This window comes from Cervus elaphus, chromosome 18 (assembly GCF_910594005.1).
Source record: "Cervus elaphus chromosome 18, mCerEla1.1, whole genome shotgun sequence".
Taxonomy (NCBI): Eukaryota; Metazoa; Chordata; class Mammalia; order Artiodactyla; family Cervidae; genus Cervus; species Cervus elaphus.
This window is the reverse complement of record NC_057832.1, coordinates 69,968,148-69,987,143: the sequence shown is the minus strand read 5'-3', so window position 1 is coordinate 69,987,143 and position 18,996 is coordinate 69,968,148.

The window sequence follows — 18,996 nt, the reverse complement described above, 5'->3', positions numbered from 1 at the left end:
CAAATCTGAGTGGCCTCTAGAAACTGGAAAAAGCAAGGACATGTATTCTCCCTTAGAAACTCCAGAAGGAACATAGCCCTGCTGACACCTTGATTTTTAGCCCAGTGAGACCCATTCAGACTTCTGACCTCCAGAACTGTAATAAATTTGTGCTGCTTTAAGCCACTGTGTTTGGGAAAATTTGTTACAGCTGCAACAGGAAACCCTCTCAATCTGAATTTTTCATCTTTAGTACTATTGACATATAGGGCTGGAAAATTCTTTGTTCTGCGGGCTGTCTTGGGAACTGTAGGATCCCTCACTTCTAACCATTAGATGCCAGTAGAACATCCCTCCCCAAGTTAAGACAACCAAGAATGCCTCCAGACATTTCTTTGAGTGGGGAGATGAAGGGGAAAATCATCCCTGGTTCAGAACCTCTGCTCCAAACTTACCATCCTGTCCATTTCAATATGTACTTGCCCTCACACACATGGGATTTTGGTCACCGACCTTTTCTTTGTGGATGCTTCTGGATGAAGTCTTTGATGCCAATTGAAAACGAACTACCATACAAAATTGGTATTAGTCTCTGATGCCTCAGAGTGAGTTTCTATCATTTCGATCAAGTTGGTTTGGAGTAGCTAATGAGTTTATTGTTTAGTCAATAAGTCATGTCTGACTCTTTTGCAGCTCCATGGACTGCCAGGCTCCTCTGCTCATGGGATTTCCCAGGCAAGAATACTGGAGTAGGTTGCCATTTCCTTCTCCAAACAAGCTGGTTTGATAAGGAGAGAGAAAAAGGAATCTGAACACACTGTTAAGTAAAGAAAAGGACATAAAAACTGACATCTAGATGGATACAAGGCAAACTCTTCTCATTCCATGCAATGCTCTTTATCAATTAAGCCAGATTGGAGCATGCACATGAGTAAGATGTGACTTCTACCCTTAGGATCTCACTGTCTCATAAGGGAGACTCACAGGCAATTAAAAAAAAAAAAAAAAACTTTCAGTAGAGATTAGAAGGACTGTATATACACCATGGTCATATATTTTGAATTAAGACTCTATGGCCTGGACACAAGCTCTGAAAAAGTATAACAATAGAAACAAATATTTGAAATCAAGACTGCCTCAGAAAGTAGTTCCATGCCACCCATAAGAGGTATATTCAGCAACATGTATGGACCTAGAAATTATCATACTAAGTGAAATAAGTCAGAAAGAAAAAGACAAGTATCATATGATATTGCTCATATGTGGAATCTAAAAAAATGATACAAATGACTTACATGCAAAACAGAAATAGACCCAAACATAGAAAATAAACTTTTGGTTACCAAAGGGGAAAGAAAAGGAGAGGGATAAATTAGGAGACTGGGATTAATATACACACACTACTGAAACAGATAACCAATAAGGACCTACTATATAGCAAAGGGAACAACACTCAATATTTTATAATAACCTACAAAGGAAAATAATGTGAAAAGAACATATATGTATAGACATATACATATATGCGTATCCCCTTCATGGATCACTGCCTTGTTACAGCAAAGGGGCTTGAATAACTCAATGAAACTATGAGCCATGCCATGCAGGGCCACCCAAGACAGACAGGTCACAGTGGAGAGTTCTGACAAAATGTGGACTTGGGCAAACTCTGGGAGATGTGAGGGACAGAGAGGCCTGGTGTGCTGCAGTCCATGCGGGTCGCAAAGAGTCAGACATGATTTGGTGACAGAACAACAACAATATATATGTATAAATATATATCTGAATCACTTTGCTTTAGACCTGAAAGTAACACAACATTCTAAATCAACTATACTTCAATTTAAAAAATTAAATTTAATTTAAAAATATTTAAAAGAGGTATATACAGATTGCAACTGGAAGCTTCCAGAGCATGGATTCACATGGGCAAAAAGGAGTGACCCGCAACCCACACAGCAGAAATCCACCCAGAGAGAGGCAGGACAGGAAAGCATATGGCTCATATCTAGAGTCAATCAGCAAGTCCAAATAGATGTGGCTGCCTAAAGGTAATTCCAAATATGCATCATACTCAAGTCTTAAAAAAAATAGATGACATAGGAATGATTTTTATTTAAAAATATATTATCAGTCAAGAAATTCTTCAAGAGTAGATGCTAAGGATTTAACCTAGATTCTTCTCTCTTCCTAATCACCCATGGTGCCACCTTGTGCAAGGTGCTTCTCTGTACCTCTGTTTCCACATGTGTAACATGGGAATAATAATGTCTTCCCTGAGGGTCACTGAAGGAGTCGTATATCCAGACTAAGTGCTTTATAATTGTTCCTACGAAAATCACTAAAAGTGTTATTGCCAAAAGAGCTTAAATAATGGATGGACTACATAGTTCACCTGTAGGACTCCTTGCTACAGGGCGGAGTGTTGGGTTTGACCCCTTGAAGGCACTGGCACACGTTGCCGGGGGAGAGAAGAGACCGAGGAGTGGGGAAAGCAGCCATGGCATGGGACACTCCAGGGCCAGCAGAGGGGCAGAGAAGGGGGAGAGGGGAGAAAGTCCAAGCTTCCCGGACCAGAGAAAGATGACTGTTTACAACCTCACCCACGTGCCCCGGGGTCTCAGACTGAGAAGTCCCTGCACATAATGCACAAGAGACCATGTGCAGAGCAGTCACTGAGAACTTTCCAACTTTCCAGATGGACATTAGGGAGTGGTGAGGCCCCTGGTGAACTGGAGTCTTCGGAAGGAGAGGGTCACCCCTCATTTCCAGTCAACAGTTGTCATGATAATGTTAGCAGATCTCATTTTTAAATGAGAAAAGCTGGAAATCAGAAATGTCATGGGGAACTTCCCATGTTTTAAGAAGATAGCTCTTTGGTCTGTAAGCAGATTCAGCCTACAGACTGCCCTTGTGAGACTCCAGGTTAGAGGCTTATAAAATAACCTTTCCTGCCGTGTCTTTTGATGTGAGAACACCATCGGCAAGAAGTCTGGGTACTTTTCTTGTAAGATTCTGATGTGCCCCAGAGGAAGAAATTATTTCCAAGTTTCTCTGGAAGAATCTATATATTGATTAAAGTAGTGTTATTACCTTAACACCACTTTACTGCTACTTTTACTGCCTCAGCTGGCAGCTTACCAAGCTCTTCAAGGTCAGGAGGGTAGGAATCATTTGCTATCTCGTTCTCCTGGCCCCCCACAGCCAGGTCCTATAAAATGGATCTCTTCAGTATCTCATACTGTTCATGGGGTTCTCAAGGCAAGAATACTGAAGTGGTTTGCCACTCCCTTCTCCAGTGGACCACTTTTTGTCAGAAGTCTCCACCATGACCTGTCCGTCTTGAGTGGCTCTACACAGCATGGCTCATAGTTTCATTGAGTTAGACTAGGCTGTGGTCCATGTGATTAGATTGGTTAGTTTTCTGTGACAGGTTTTCAGTCTGTCTTCCCTCTGATGGAGAAGGATAAGAGGCTTATGGAAGCTTCCTGATGGGAGAGACTGATCTGAGAGGGAAACTGGGTCTTCTGTTCTGGTGGGTGGGGCCATGCTCAGTAAATCTTTAATCCAACTTTCTGTTGATGGGTGGAGCTGTGTTCCCTCCCTGCTATTTGCGTGCTTGGTCGCTCAATCTGTCCGACTCTTTGTGACCCTGTGGGCTGTAGCCTGCCAGGCTCCTCTGTCTGTGGGGATTCTCCAGGCAAGAATACTGGAGTGGGTTGCTATGGCCTCCTCCAGGGGATCTTCCCCACCCAGGGATAGAACCCAGGTCTCCCACACTGCAGGCGGATTTTTTTTTTTTTTTTTTTTTACCGTCTAAACCATCAGGGAAGCCCAAGAATTACTGGAGTGGATAGCCTATCCCTTCTCCAGAGAATTCTTCCGACCAGGAATCTAACCGAGGTCTCCTGCATTGCAGGTGGAGTCTTCACAGCCTGAGCCACCACGGAAGCTCATAGTCATAGGGAACATTTTTAAGACTTGAAATTTGGGATGACCAATGAGCAAGCCTAGTTTGGAGGAAGGGGTTGTGGGCCAAACTACGGTGGAGGTAAGGAAGATAATGGTGACCTCCTTCAAAAGATCTCATGGACTGCTACACTCAGTGCCCCCAACCCTGCAGAAGGCCACCACCAACCCACGCCTCCACTGGAGACTCCTGGACACTCACAGGCAAGTCTGGGTCAGTCTCTTGTGGGAATGAGGATGAGATGGTTGCAGAGGATGAGATGGTGGGATGGCATCACCGACTCCATGGATATGAGCTTGGGTAAACTCCGGGAGTTGGTGATGGACAGGGAGGCCTGGCGTGCTGCGGTCCATGGGGTTGCAAAGAGTCGGATACGACTGAGAGACTGAACTGAACTCAGTATTTCATAGATCTGCAATACCCACTGACACTTCAGGTGATTCTATCCTGTTGTGAAACCCTGCTGATGCTTCCTAACGGGTCCTCATGCATCCACCTGACCAGGTCCTCCGGCACACTCCACTCTGAAAAGTAACCATCCAAAGCATACATCTTACGAGCTTGTGTCACTCCTTCACTTTGGAACCACTCAATGATTCTATATCACTACTGGCAAGTCAAAACCTGAGCTCCTTGGCATTGCATACACATCAAGACAGCACTGAATGTTTGCCTGAGTCTGAGTGCTGGAGGCAGCAGGAAGCTGCGACTATCAGGCAGGGGCCATATTGTAAAGAACCTTGAATGCCATGCTGAGGAGTTGGCTCCACTACTAAGCAGTGCAGAGCAATGGGTGGTTTGAAGCAGAGATGAAACTCGTCTGGTCTAAATTTTCTACTTTCCAACACTGTTTGCTTCCTTCACGGCACTTATTATAGTTTGTAATTATTTCACTGACTTGTTTATTTGTCCAAATTTCCCATTTAACTCAAGACTATGAGAGGAAAGAAACCATACATGTTTTGTTCACATTTATTTCTCTACTACCCTGTAAATGTCTAGCATATAGTAGGAATTCAATTAAAAGCTGTTGAATAAATGAGCAAATGAATGATGCATGCAGGAATGAATGAGTAGAATGAACACAAAATTAACCATGGGTTCCATTCAACCCACACTTCACCATTCTCATTTATATAAAGACCTTTCAGAACTATGTCAGGACAAGCTGTGCATTTTGATGAAGTTTTGTAATGCAGGCTAGAGCAGCAGTGACTGGATGTTAATGACATGCATTTTTATTGACTAAAGCACAACGCAGAGCAGCCAGTAGTAAGTGACTAGAGGAATAAGACCTTCAAAAGTGCATACACGCCATAATTAACTGAAAAGTCTGCTCACTGTTACTAGGAGCATAAATGCCAAGATTTGGTATTCAACTTGGTCTATAAACATGAAAGACCAAGAGAATTTGCAACAGACTTCAGTCAGGTGTGCCTTCTTTTAATTCAAATTGATCAAATTCTTTAACAATTTGGATATTTGCTGAAACGTTATCAGAGGTCTTTTTTGGACAGTTAGATTTTCTCAGTTTTCTAAATTTTTGGTAATAAATATATATTACTTTAAAAATTTTAAAAAACAGGATAAACAACAAGGTCCTACTGTATAGCAGAGCAATACTCAATACCCTGTGATAAACCATAATGAAAAAGAATATGAAAGAGAATGCATAAATATGTATAACTGAATCACTTTGCTATACAGCAGAAATCAACACAAAATTGTAAATCAACTATACTTCAATAAAAAAATTTCAGAAAGGCAATAAAACCTTAAGAAATGGTTCCTAAGAAGGGAATCAATTTATTGTGTGTTGTCTGAAGCCCTATAATTGATATTTTTCAAATCCTTTCTATACCTGTTTTGATCCTCACAATCATGAATTTTTAGAGTAGGTGGAAATCTTATAAGATCATCTCATAACTTTCTCATATTTCACAGGTAAAATTTTGACTACCCAGTACCCTTTCCCCACTGCATGCAATTCTAAACAAACTATCAATCATGAGGATGAGTAGGGTGGGGGGAATGTGGAGAGGCTAAGAAACAAGATCCAAACTAAACAACCACAGAGTAATTTAAATAATTTCTCTAGAAACAATAAATAATCCGGTAGTGTTCACATGACTCAAACGGCCACCCTGATTGTTTCTGCTGGGGGGAGGTTTATTCTTTTTGTGTTGGCCCTCAAGTTAAGGAAAGATGTGGGCCTGGAATGGCATTCAAACCTTGAATGACACGTGCTTGGCTCAATTCCTTGGATTTCCCGGAAAAGTATTAAGCCAATAAATTACCTTTTCTTTGCTGAAGGTTGGAATTTATTTTCTGTCACATACATCCGAGAGAAATCTTAATAAATAACCACCCATTACTAATGCCATTTGTCCTTTTTGTTTATTTAGTTTTTAAAAGAAAGGCAGACTGCCATATGCAGCACCTCATTTGGGTGTGTCTGTAATTTTGTAAGCCTGCCTGCTCTACGTTTACCTGCAAATGGACCTGAACAGATTGATTGAAGACCCTGGCAGGGGAGGGCAGCTACTCATGTAGGCTTGACTAAAGGCTGGTTCTACTCTACACGTGAAAGTTGTCCTCTTCAACTAAGTGTGTAGCTTTGGGAGGGATGCACATATGAGCAGTGAGGGAGGAAAGGGACACTTGCCTAGCCAGCCAGATCAGCCAAATCAATCCTAGTGATCAATGGGGCAACAGATGTCACAGTCAGATCACCCTCATTGCGGTCAGATAGCACTCACATTCTGTCTTCTTTAGTAAGGTCTCAAAGATGAGGACTCTAAGATATCCCTGAGTCTCCTATCTCTATGATTTTTTTCTAGTAGTAATAGAAAAAGATAATTATTTATGTTCAACTTAAACTTTCTGCCATAATTTTCAGTTAGAGACTTTTGTTTCTACTGGAGAGAGAGTAACAAGAACTGAATTTACTTTCCTATTGAAATAACAACAAAAAACAAAACATGTGAAAAAAAAGATTTTCAAGTCACTGGATATTAGGCAATGAAGGGTAGCGATCCTGGAGATAGTTAACTAGTGAGGTGACCCCTAGCACTGCCTCTGATTATTGCCTTGAGAGCATTTACAATCTGCAGCCTATGAAGTGGGGAGCCAGGTAGACCCTGATGAACTCCCCGAATTGAGGGTCTAGGGAGATGGGAGGAGCTTGAGCTTGCAAAGCTGAGTACCAAAAAGGAGACAACTTCTCAGGGAGTGATCTGAAGGTTCCTTGGGTACTCAGCACAGTACTGATCAGCGTATGCACTTAAGGAAACTACCCAATTCTGGGTACAAACTACCTTGAAGGATTAAAGAACAGTGTCCAGTGCTCACACAGGATAGTGAATCGTGCCTGTTTCTGCCAGTCAGAGAGAAAAGCACCTAGTTCATACACAATGGGTAGTGCCCAGGAAAATTATGTAGTAGAGAATAAGTGGTCTAAGCCGAGCACAGTTCTGAACCCACCTAAAAAAATATCATAAAAGCAGACATACAAGATCTGTTTCAAAGTAACTTAATTCCATCCCAGAACAAAGTTCAAGGATTTATAGGAATATAAAAATGCTCAGCACCCAAAAGGCTAAAATTCACATTTGGCATAATCAAAGACTATCAGATATGCAAAGAAGAAAGAAATCATGACCCATAGTGAGAAGATGAATCTATTAATAGAAACTGATCCCAAACTAACACAGATAGTAGAATAAGTAGAGAAGGACATTAAATCATTTGTTAGAACTGTTTTTTATCCAGTATGTCCAAAAGTTATGGAGAGACATGGAAATATTTAAGACCCACTTAGAACTTCAGGGCATGAAAACTATCATGTCTAAGATATAAAATACACTGGATGGCATTCAGAGGAGATTAAACATTTCAGGGCGGAAGATCAGTGAACTTAAAGGCACAGCAATAGAAATTATCCAAAATCCCATGTGGCACTAAGTGGTAAAGAGTCCACCTGCCAGGGCAGGAGACAGGAGATGCAGGTTTGATCCTTCAGTCAGGAAGACCCCCCGGAGGAGTGCATGGCAACCCACTCCAGTATTCTTGTCTGGAGAATCCCATGGACTGAGGAGCCTGGAGGACTACAGCCCATAGGGTCACAAAGAGTCAGACACGACTGAAGTGACTTAGCACACACACACACAAAATGAAAACCAGAGAGTAAAAAGAATCCCTTCCTCTTGCCCCACCTACACCAAAAACAGTCAGTGAGTTGCAGGTCAATTACAGGCAGCCTAAAATGTATGAAGTTGGGGTCTCTAAAAGAGACAATAGATAAAGGGGTATGGACAGAAAATATATTTGAAGAAATAATGGCTTAAAATTTTCTAAATTTGACGACTACTATAAACTCATGGATCAAAAAAAGCTCAAGGAAGCCCGAGGATAAGAAACATGAAGAAAACTATACCACAACCCATCCCAATCAAACTGCTAAACTTATTGACCATAGAGTCCTAGGAACATCATTTAAAAATTACTGTTCCCATTCAATGTCCTCATTTTATAGATGAGGAAACTAAATTTCAGAGAAGTAATTTGCCCAGTAACACAGAATATTAGTGTCAAAGTCCAGTGTTTTTTCCTCAACATTCAGCCAGAAACCTTGTCATTCTTGAAACCTCCCTTAGGAATGTACTATCTTTCTGTAACTGAGCAGGATCCTATGGGGCCTTTCAGGGACAGACCCCTCCCCATATCCTCTGATTTAGTTCTCCTCTGAAATACCTAGATAACAGTATCTGATGCACATTTTCTGAGTTATTTTACAGATGCTATAACCTCTACCAAATGGAGGAAGCTAACCACATGATGATCATGGAGTACCCAATCCCCAGACCTGCTGGTGCCTGAGGACTGATAATGTAACCCCCTGGGACACCACCCTGCTACCTCACCATCAACCAGTCAGACAATTGTGCATGAGTTGATCACATACCCTGCAATTCCCCTCCCTAACCTTGCCTTTAAAAATGCTTCCCTGAAACCCATCAAGGAGTTCGGGTTTTTTAAACATTAGCTATCCTGGACTCCTTGTCTGACACCTTTCAATAAATGCTGCACTTTCCTTCACCACAACCTGATGTCAGTAGATTGGCTGTACTGCAAGGGCAAGCAGACCCAGGTTTGGTTTGATAACACTTCCAAAACCAATTTCACAGTCTATAACATTGTCTTTCACACTCAAGGTTTTCTTTCAGCACAAACTCTACAACTCTAAGAGTCAGTGAATGCCTGGGCATTTGGACGGGAATGACACTAAACAACAAAAACAAAAATCTTCAGATCAGAAACCTCTGCAGGGAGTGCAAGCTCACTGTGAAATGCCAGGTGAAAAGACAGTGCTGTGTATTCTGAGGTGGCAATTCTACTTGGAATTGGCAGCCATTTTTCTGTCATCACTTAAGTCATTCTCCTGTTCAGCTCAGAAGGCAGCCCTGGCTCTGCTAGGAGTGACAGATGCTATGCTGAGCAGAGCCCCCAGCCCATCCCATCTCAGCAGCCAGGCCCATTTCAGCAACGGCTGAGTGAAAGGGGCAGATGAGGAGCCAGACTATTTTGACAGGAGATTGATTTTCTCCTCTCTGCCCTGCCCACCCCCCAAGCTTTTTCTCTTTCCTTATGGATTATTCCTACTTTCAACTAAAAGCAAAGAGGAACAGCAAGAAAATTATTCTGGAAGGGTTGGGGAGACACCTGAGAGGAAAAGCACAAAAAGAAAACCTCAGAGATTTTCAATATTAAGAATGGGTAGGGATCAGTCCACCGTGATTTGCTTGTCTGTGCCTGGTGGTGTGATTAAGGGAAGAGAAAGGGAGGGAGATGTTAATTTCTTTTTTTTTTTTTTAAAGATATCTTATACAGAATTCATTTCAAAGAGATTCCTAATCCTCTGGATGGGAAAAATAACCTAACAGAAATTTTGATTATGAATGTGAAGCCCCCTGGGAATAGATAACCTAGATAAGAAGGTTACAGAAAAGAACTGAAATCAGGTTTTTTTCAAAGAGATACTAGCACTGCCATGTTCACTGCATTCATAATAACCAACCTGGGAAAACAAACGAAATGTCTACCAACAAATGAAAGGTTTTAGAAAAGGTGGTATGTACATACAACAGAATGTTATTTGCCTTTTTTTAAAAGAGGGAAATCCTGCTATATGTGACAACACGGATGAACCTTGAAAACATTACACGGAGTGAAATAAGCCAGTCATTGGCTGAATACTGCAAGATTCCACTTAATGTAAGGTATCCAAAATGGTTGAATTTTAAAAAACAAAGAATAAAATGGTGGTTGCCATGGGCTTGTGGAAGGGGGAGGTGGGGAATTACTAACCAAGAGGAACAAAATTTCAGTTAAACAAGATGAAAAGTTCTAGAGAACTGCTGTATAACATTGTGCTACAGTTAACAACAATATATTGATTATTCTCTTAAAATCGGATAGGAAGGCAGATCACATGTTCTTACCACAAGTTGTTTTTTTTTTTTTTTCTTTAAAGGGTGGAGGTGGTAAGACAATGAGGAGATAAATTGTTCTGCATAATGAAAGGGAATTTAGGATTTGACCAAAGGGTCAAATCTAGTGTCACTAGTGGTTGTAAGCTGGGGGCTGTTGGCCAGAGGAAGAGGAAAGTGAGGGAGAGCAGGACTGAGACCTGGAGCCCGGCAGAGAGCAGGGCCAAGGGCAGTGGATGCGGAGGCTGAAAAACTTTATGTACAACACCTCATGGCATCTACGTAAGAGCCATATGACACTGGCATTGTCTCATCCCATTTTACCCAGGGAGATATTGGGCATTCCAGATGTCACTGGCTTGTGTTTGTAGAGCTGAGTGTCTGAGTCTCGATTCCAAACTGATTAACTGTTCCCGAGGCCGTGTTCTTTCCACCACACCAAGGTGAATGGGGTGGCTTGGGCTAGGACCTGGAGAGCAACTTTCTAATTTCAGCTTTATTACTGAGTACTGGGCTTCCCAGGTGGCGCTAGTGATAAAGAACCTGCCTGCCAATGCAGGAGACATCAGACACCAGACTTCGATCCCTAGGTCTGGAAGATCCCCTGGAGGAAGGCATGGCAATCCACTCCAGAATTCTCGCCCGAGACTCCCATGGACAGAAGAGCCTGGCGGGCTGCAGTCCATAGGGTCACTAAGAGTTGGACATGACTGAAGTGACTTAGCATGCACACGCATGCCCGGAGTACTAGCATGAACTTGAGTAAGTTGCTTCCCCTTTCAAAGCCTCAGTTTTTCCATTTATATTAAAAAAAAAAAAAAAAAAATGTTGATTTCAGCCTTGTCAGCAAACCCTTTCTTCTAAAAGCCTGTGGTTTTGGAACCCAGCAGAACCCTGCGCCCCAACCCTCTGCAAGTAAGTACAAAGACCCCTCTATGTTTCCTGCCTCTTGTTTGTAGAAAAGCTGCAATCTCCCAGGCCTCCTTGAGTCAAAAAAGAGCAGCCTTAAGCAATTAAGGATTAGTACAACAGAGTCACACTCACTGTCTGATGCAGTTGTTTCACAGATACTATGACTGCCTTCAGAAGAACCCCTTTTGCCTCGTCACTTTAGCAAAGCTTCACTGTAACTAAACGTGGTTTCAGACACCCCTGTGCTCTGCTCACCTCTGCCCCAGCACACTTTTCAAATCTTTTGATCACACAATACTTTGCCTAACCTGTTGGTTCTTTCTGTAGATCAAAGAAATAGAAATGAAGACTACTTAACAGATGACCAGATCTCTTCCCTAGCTTTCCCTTCAGTAATCTTGTGAACAAACTGTGTGAACAACATAATGTCTAGAGAAAGATTACAAGAAGTTGAGAAGTCTGCATGCAATGGGTTGGTGGCGGGGATGGCCCTGGCCCCTATCTCAAAGACTAAATGAGATGACTTCCTCCTTTACCCTTAAAAGGTTCATGGCCAGGTACAATCTTCAGAGTTGGTTTTGGGGGAACATAAGTCCACCTTCTCCCAAGATCGCTGACTCTCTGATTAAAAGCAACTTTCCTTTCCTCCAACAACTGCCTCTAGGATATTGAGTTCTGAGTGGTGAGCATCTAGACCTGGGATCGGTAACAGATTTTATCAACCTAACTGACTGCTTCTGACCTTTTAAATGAGACGCCTGTCTCCCTACTCCCTCTGTTCCCTTCACATTGAACTGAGGGCCCATCGTGTGCCAGGCACCAAGGGAAGTACCACTTACAAATCATGATTACTGGAGAAATTGAGGATTTTCTCTCAGCCACCTGCCACATCTATGGTGGGTCCTTCTTTACATGTGTATTAGTATCTGAGAGTGTCTATTTTTTTTTCAATATTGAATGGAGAATAATTATAATATATGCATAAAGTATAAATAATTATAGTTAAGTCACACCTTTATACCCACTACCCAATTTCAAAGAACACATAACCTTCAACTGTGAAGACCCTTGTGTATCTCCCATCCTCTGAAAGTCCCTAATTTTACTTAAAATTTACTTGTTTTTCTTCATATTTTACCACATTTTAGTCCCTTAAAAATGTGTTTAACTTTACATCTTATTGAACTTTTCTCTATATGAACTCATATCACATATATTCTACAAATTAGAGGGTTTTTTTTTTTTTTTTTGGCTTAGCAATATTTCCCCAAGAGTCATGCATGTTATTGCCTGTAACTGTTTTACAGTTTTACATACTCAACGGGACGTTGCAGGATGACTATACCTCAATGTCTTTATTCATTCTATGGTTGACTCCAGACACACAGGCAGGTGATCTGGTTGTCTGCTGTTAAGAACACTTGGCAGTGAACTTTGTAGATATGTCTTCTGCTGCACTTGTTTGTTTTTTTCTGGGGTATAAACCTAAGGAGTGGAGAAACTAGGTCATAGTATGTATAATCTCAAATTCATCAGGTAGTGCCATATATTTCCAAAAGTTACCCTCCAGAGGGGGTGAAGAAGACTTCCTGTTGTCCCACCCTTTTCCCAGTACTTTAAAAATCTAATCAATATTGTGAATTATAAATGTTGTCTTATGGTTTCATTTTGCCTTTCTCTGATTATAAGCAGGTCGGATTTTTTTTTTCAAAGATTATGAGCCATCTGCATTTCTTTTTCAGGAAATGTGATGCTTTGGGCCAATTTTCTTTGTATTTTTTTCCTCTTTGCAGGATTTCTTTATTCTGGATGCTGATCTTTATTGTCAGGTAGACAAGTTGAAAATACCTTCCTCACATCATGGATTGCTTCACTTGTTTCATCGTCTTTTGGTGAACAGAAGTTATTAACCACAACAGTGAATCATTCACTCCTTTCCTTTTACAGTTAGTTTTAGAGTTTTAGGAAGTCCTTCTTCGAGGAAATCCTACCTGAGGACATAAAGATAGTATCCTATATTGTCTTCTAGACTTTGTAGTATACTCTTTAGGTTTTCAGTCTATCTGGGATTTTTTTATGTATGATGTGAGGTATGGAAATAATGTTTTTCATATAGATAACCAATTGTCAACTTCATTTATTAAATATATGCACATGCTTGTTTTTGGCTATTAGTCAATTTTGATATTCCTGTGCTAATACTTATATAGCTGTTGTGGTAAATCTTTCTAGATAGTAGGGGGAAATGCCCCTATTTCATGTCCTTCTTCAGATTTGTCTTGATTATTCACCCATGAAAATTTTACATTCAGCTTCTCAAGCTCTACAAAAAGCCCTACTGGTATATTAAAATATAGGTCAATTTAAGGTGAACTAGTATTTTTATATCTTAAGTTCAGTTTATTGCTAGATTCTTGTTTGCATCTTTGTTCATGAATGTAATAGACCTGTGATTTTCCTATCCTGACTTCATCCTACTCTGCTCTTGTTATTTAATGTTACAGTTGCCCAAAAACTGGGGTTCTCTTATTTCCTATTCTCTAGGTGTCTATATGGATTGACATTATCTGTACCTTAAATGTTTGGTAGAAGTCTGCAAAACTCTCTGGATTTATTGTTTTCTTTAAAGAGAGATCTTTAAAAATTATTAATTTGATTTCTTTGCTGGGGATAAGACTACTCCTAATTTCTATTTTTTTCTTGGATTAGTTGCATTTCTCTAGAAATTTAACCATTTATCTAAGTGTTCAAATTTATTGACAAAAAACTTCTCCTCCACCTATTCTCTGCAGCTTCTGTAATTCACCACTCATAATTTTTATGTCTTGTTCTCCTTTCCATTGAGAATTTTTTCAAATAACCAATTTTGGCTTTTTTGATATTTTTATTTCATCAAGTTCTACTTGTATTTCCTTCAGTTTGGGGATGGGGTATTCTGCTGTTGTCTATATGCCTGTCATTGATATTTGAATTCATTTTTAGTTTAATATGTGCATTTTGTACTATATAGGAAAAAAAATATTCCTAGATTTGCTTTAAATATACCCCACAAGCAGTCTGTAGTATATCATTGCTCTATTTTTTCCTCAAAGTTTCATCATAGATTCTTCATTGACTTATGGATTATTTAACACTGTTTTTTAAATATTATATTGATTTCTCACATTAAGGGGTTTTAATCATTACTTCTTTTGATGATTGCCATGCAATCCCATTTAGGACCACTTTTTTCATTTAACCAATATTGAGCACCCATATATGCCAGGTATTGTTCTAGGTGCCTGGGTTACATCAGTGAAATAAACAGATTGAAAATGTTTGACTTCCTGGAGTTCATGCTTTGTCAGTTCTTGGAAATATCCCACATGCTGGAATAGAAGGTGTATTCTTCATTTGTATAGTGTAGTTGTACTATATAGGATCATTACATTAAGATTCCTTTATTACTAAAACCATATATCCCTAGTGACTTTTTTGCCTGCTTATTACATCAATTTCTAAGTCACATTTGTTATACTTTGCTGTTGTGTTTGTGGATTTGTCTACTTCTCGTTTTTAATTACCACCCTAGGAGGCATATCCTTTTTAAAGGTAAGAAGAATAAGTCTCAAATAATAACATGTCTTATCTTATAAAGTTTGCAAAGAATGGATCTAGGATTCTAATTTAGTTGTCTCAATTATGGTAATATGAATTGTATGACTGCTGTCATATGTTTTGCCTAATATCCTTATCTAGTGACAACATGAATCTCTCCCCATCCTATGGGAATCTTCTCCTCCCAGACTTTAATTGAACTCCTAATCAGAGTTCCCAGCTTCCTGGTCAGCAGTAAATGTACACAGCACTGGCCATCATAGTATCCTGGGCCACACAAACCAAATGAGGCCAAAGACAGTGCTTCCTTTGGAGACAGACATATCCATCTTTGCCATATTGCTTCCCAACAGTTATTGGATTACCAGCCATTTCTGAATGTATCAAGGTAGCTAGCTAGGATATGGAGAAGGCAAGGGCAACCCACTCCAGTACTCTTGCCTGGAAAATCCCATGGACGGAGGAGCCTGGTAGGCTGCACTCCATGGGGTTGCTAAGAATCGAACACGACTGAGCGACTTCACTTTCACTTTCCCTTTCATGCACTGGAGAAGGAAATGGCAACCCACTCCAGTGTTCTTGCCTGGAGAATCCCAGGGATGGGGGAGCCTGGTGGGCTGCCATCTATGGGGTTGCACAGAGTCGGACATGACTGAAGTAACTTAGCAGCAGCAGCAGCTAGGATATGTTAATGATGTTAATTTTTGTTTAATTATTTATGAAAGAAATTTTTCTTCTACGTATGATATTAATCTAATCTGAAGAGATCCTGCCTTTCCTTATCATTTCATCTCCACAGTTAGGATACATAATCTTCCATTTCTTTTAGTTTAAAAAGTAAATTACAGTGCCACCTAGAATTTACTGCAACATTGAATAAAGCATGTTTTATTTAAAAAAAACTATTAAGTATTACCACTTCCTAGGCACTGTGTTAGGAGGAACTGTGGATTTGGAATGGAATAAGACACAGGTCCAGTCTGAAAGGACACAGTACAGTACAAGTCATATTAAATGTGTGGAATTTAGGAGTGATAGGAATGTGGACAGTGGGGACAGTTCACTCTGCCAAGGGGAAGGCAGTTAGGAAAGTCTTCACAGAGGAGTTGACATTTGAGTTAAACTACATCTTGAAATAAAAACTGATCAAGAAAGTATATTCCAGGAAAATGAAAAAATAATCAGTAAAGAGAAGAAACAAGATCCTCCACAACAAATATTAAATTGTCAAAGTGAACTTTAGTTTATTTTTATTATTTTTTTGCTTTTGGCTGTTATATTCCATTTCTCATTGGCACTCAAATCAGGGTTTATAAATATGTGGCATCTATGCTGTCACTATCCCACCTCTCATACCCACCATGGCAATTACCTCTAACTGAACACAAATCTTTCCTCAGAGAGTCTACTCAACACTAAGTTCCATGATTAATAAAGTATCAATAGAAACAGTCAATCGTTATTAATAAAAGAGTATATATGAAAGAAACTTGCTTTCCATTTCTAATTCAATTGGGCAGAGACATGGGAAGAATGGACATCCAGATGTAAGGCAGGGAGGCCTGCATTTTTTAAAGGTCCAAATCTTAGGACTCCTCCCAGGTTGATTAAATTCTAATTTGTGGAGATGGGGGAAAGGCGTCAGTATTTTTCAAGCTTCACAAATAATTTCCAATGTATTGACAAGTTTGAGGATGACTGCCATATAGGGTCTGTGTTAGAAAAAGTCAAATTCATCACAGATTTAAAAGAGCTGGGAGGATTACTGAATTACAACTCCTAGGAAGAGAATGTTCTAGGGCAAGAGGGAGGTCTCTGAATCTGGACTCTGGTTAATAAGGAAATACCAAGAGTGAAGATCCAGGGCGACAGGGCCAGAGATGTGGGCTGTGTCTATAAAGTTGAGCCTGCAGGTATCTTTTTTTAAAGATCAGCTTTTATGGTCTGATGCCAAATCTTAGAAATTGTCACTTATTTTCTTTTTTTTTTTTTTTTTAGAAATGAGTAAGCACTAAAGCTCTAAGAGCAGTCAGCGTCACAACTGAATGAGCTGAATTTTGCTACATTAAACTTTCTTTCAAGGTATTAAATTTGCATATGGGGGAGCCCAGATACTTAAAAAAATCAAGGAAATTACATTATGCTGAATTTAAAAGAACATGCCTGCGTAAACAGAATACTCCATACTGCTACTATTTATTTGAAAGTTCTTTTGACAACTCATTGTTTATTTAAAGCAATTACAATTTTGGGCTAGGTAAAAAGAGTGTAGAAAGCATTGCTTTCAAAGCAGAGCCAATATCAATACTATCTGAATCTCTTACCTTTAATTATAGTACAATGACTCAAAATCTTAAGAGAGAAAGTCTTCAACTCTCAAGTTCATTCAGAATTTTAAAATCGCTCTCATGGGAGGACAGGTAAGATGAAAGAGTTTTCAAGACTTTTCTACACCTTAATGTCCTTTTTAACATTGAATGTAAAAGCGTGTTTGTACTGATACAGTACTGTGAAATAAAGATCAAGTATGTAATGAAGTTCATCCTCTTTTTCTGCACAGGTAGCAATTTTACTGCTTTAAATTAGAAACTTCTAGTTGTGGGGAAGGAGAATGGGAAGGCAGAAGAGAGAAAACAGGTGATCTGTGGACCAAAGCTGATCCTTAACTGCTCCCTAATAGAGAGAAGACTGAGGATTTCTGGAGCCAAACAAAAGTAATGAAGTGGAAAATGAAGTTTTAAAATACACACACATCACTGAATTTATCTATTCTCTTTTAGGCAATGTAATTTTACAAAAGTAAATCTGATCTCACATGATTTCACTCTTTTTCAATCTCTGAAAAGAAACAGGTCTAAACCTATAGTATACAAGTTCAAAATACTTAAATGGTCCATACTACCTGTTCAGCACAGTGCAAGTGAGCTATATTAATGTCTGATTAAAAATTACCTTATCTGTTCTTGGTTAAAAAGCACATTATCTGTTCTTTGCTCCTTGCAAGTTCCACTGAAGCATGCTCCCTAAGAGACAAAGAAAGAACTCCATAAAATTCAGTTCCCAATATAGGGACCCTCTAGCCTGTCCTGGTGGGATAAGTACTGTCAGGAATGAAGCGCCCCCTAGAGGCCAGTATTCCAGACAGTCTCTTCCCATCCATTAGAACAGCTTTTCTCAAGAATACTCCCTGCAGGAACAGCCTAGCATTATCTAAGAACTAGTTAGAATGCAAATTCTGGGGTCCTATCTGGCTTACTACTTTTGGGCTACTATAACAAGATACCACAAACTAGGTGTCTTAAAAAGAACAGAAATTTATTTCTTATAGAGGCTGGAAGTCTAAGAGCAAGGTGCCAGCTGATTGAGTATTTGGTGGGAGCCTACTTCCTAGTTCATAGATTGCATCTTGTAGCTGTGATCTCACATGGAGGCAGCAAGGGAGTTTTCTTGGGCCTCTTTTATAAGGGCACTAATCCCATTTATGAGAGCTCCATCCTCATGACCTAATCACCCCAAGTGCCCCACCTTCTAGTATTATCACCTTGGGGATTAGGGTTTTAACATATGAATTTTGGGGACACAAACATTCAGATCATAGCACCACCTTAGGCCAACCTTTGTTATGAATCAGAAACCTTTGTGGTGAGGTGCAGTAGTCTGTTTTAACAAGCCCTCCAGCTGATTCTGATTCTCACACTACCTTTGAGAATCACTCTTCTCAAACATGTCAGAGAATGAAGGTATTACTGTGTAAAAACTTACAGAGGCATGAATTAAGCTAACCTGTCTTGCCTCCTAGCAGATTAAAAAAAAAAAAAAAACTAAGTTGATGCTTGTATCAAACTAATACAAGGAGTTATAATTTAGAAAATGTCATGAGGCCAATCTGTGGTTTAAAGTACGAAAAGAAGCTTTCAGCAACTCTGGAATTACCCTGAAAATATGACTTTAAAAAATGATTGTGTCCCTTGACATAAACAATAAAGTAATGTAAGTGTATATAATGCCATAAATACGAGAAGAGTGTGGGGAACCTTAACAGCTATTCCA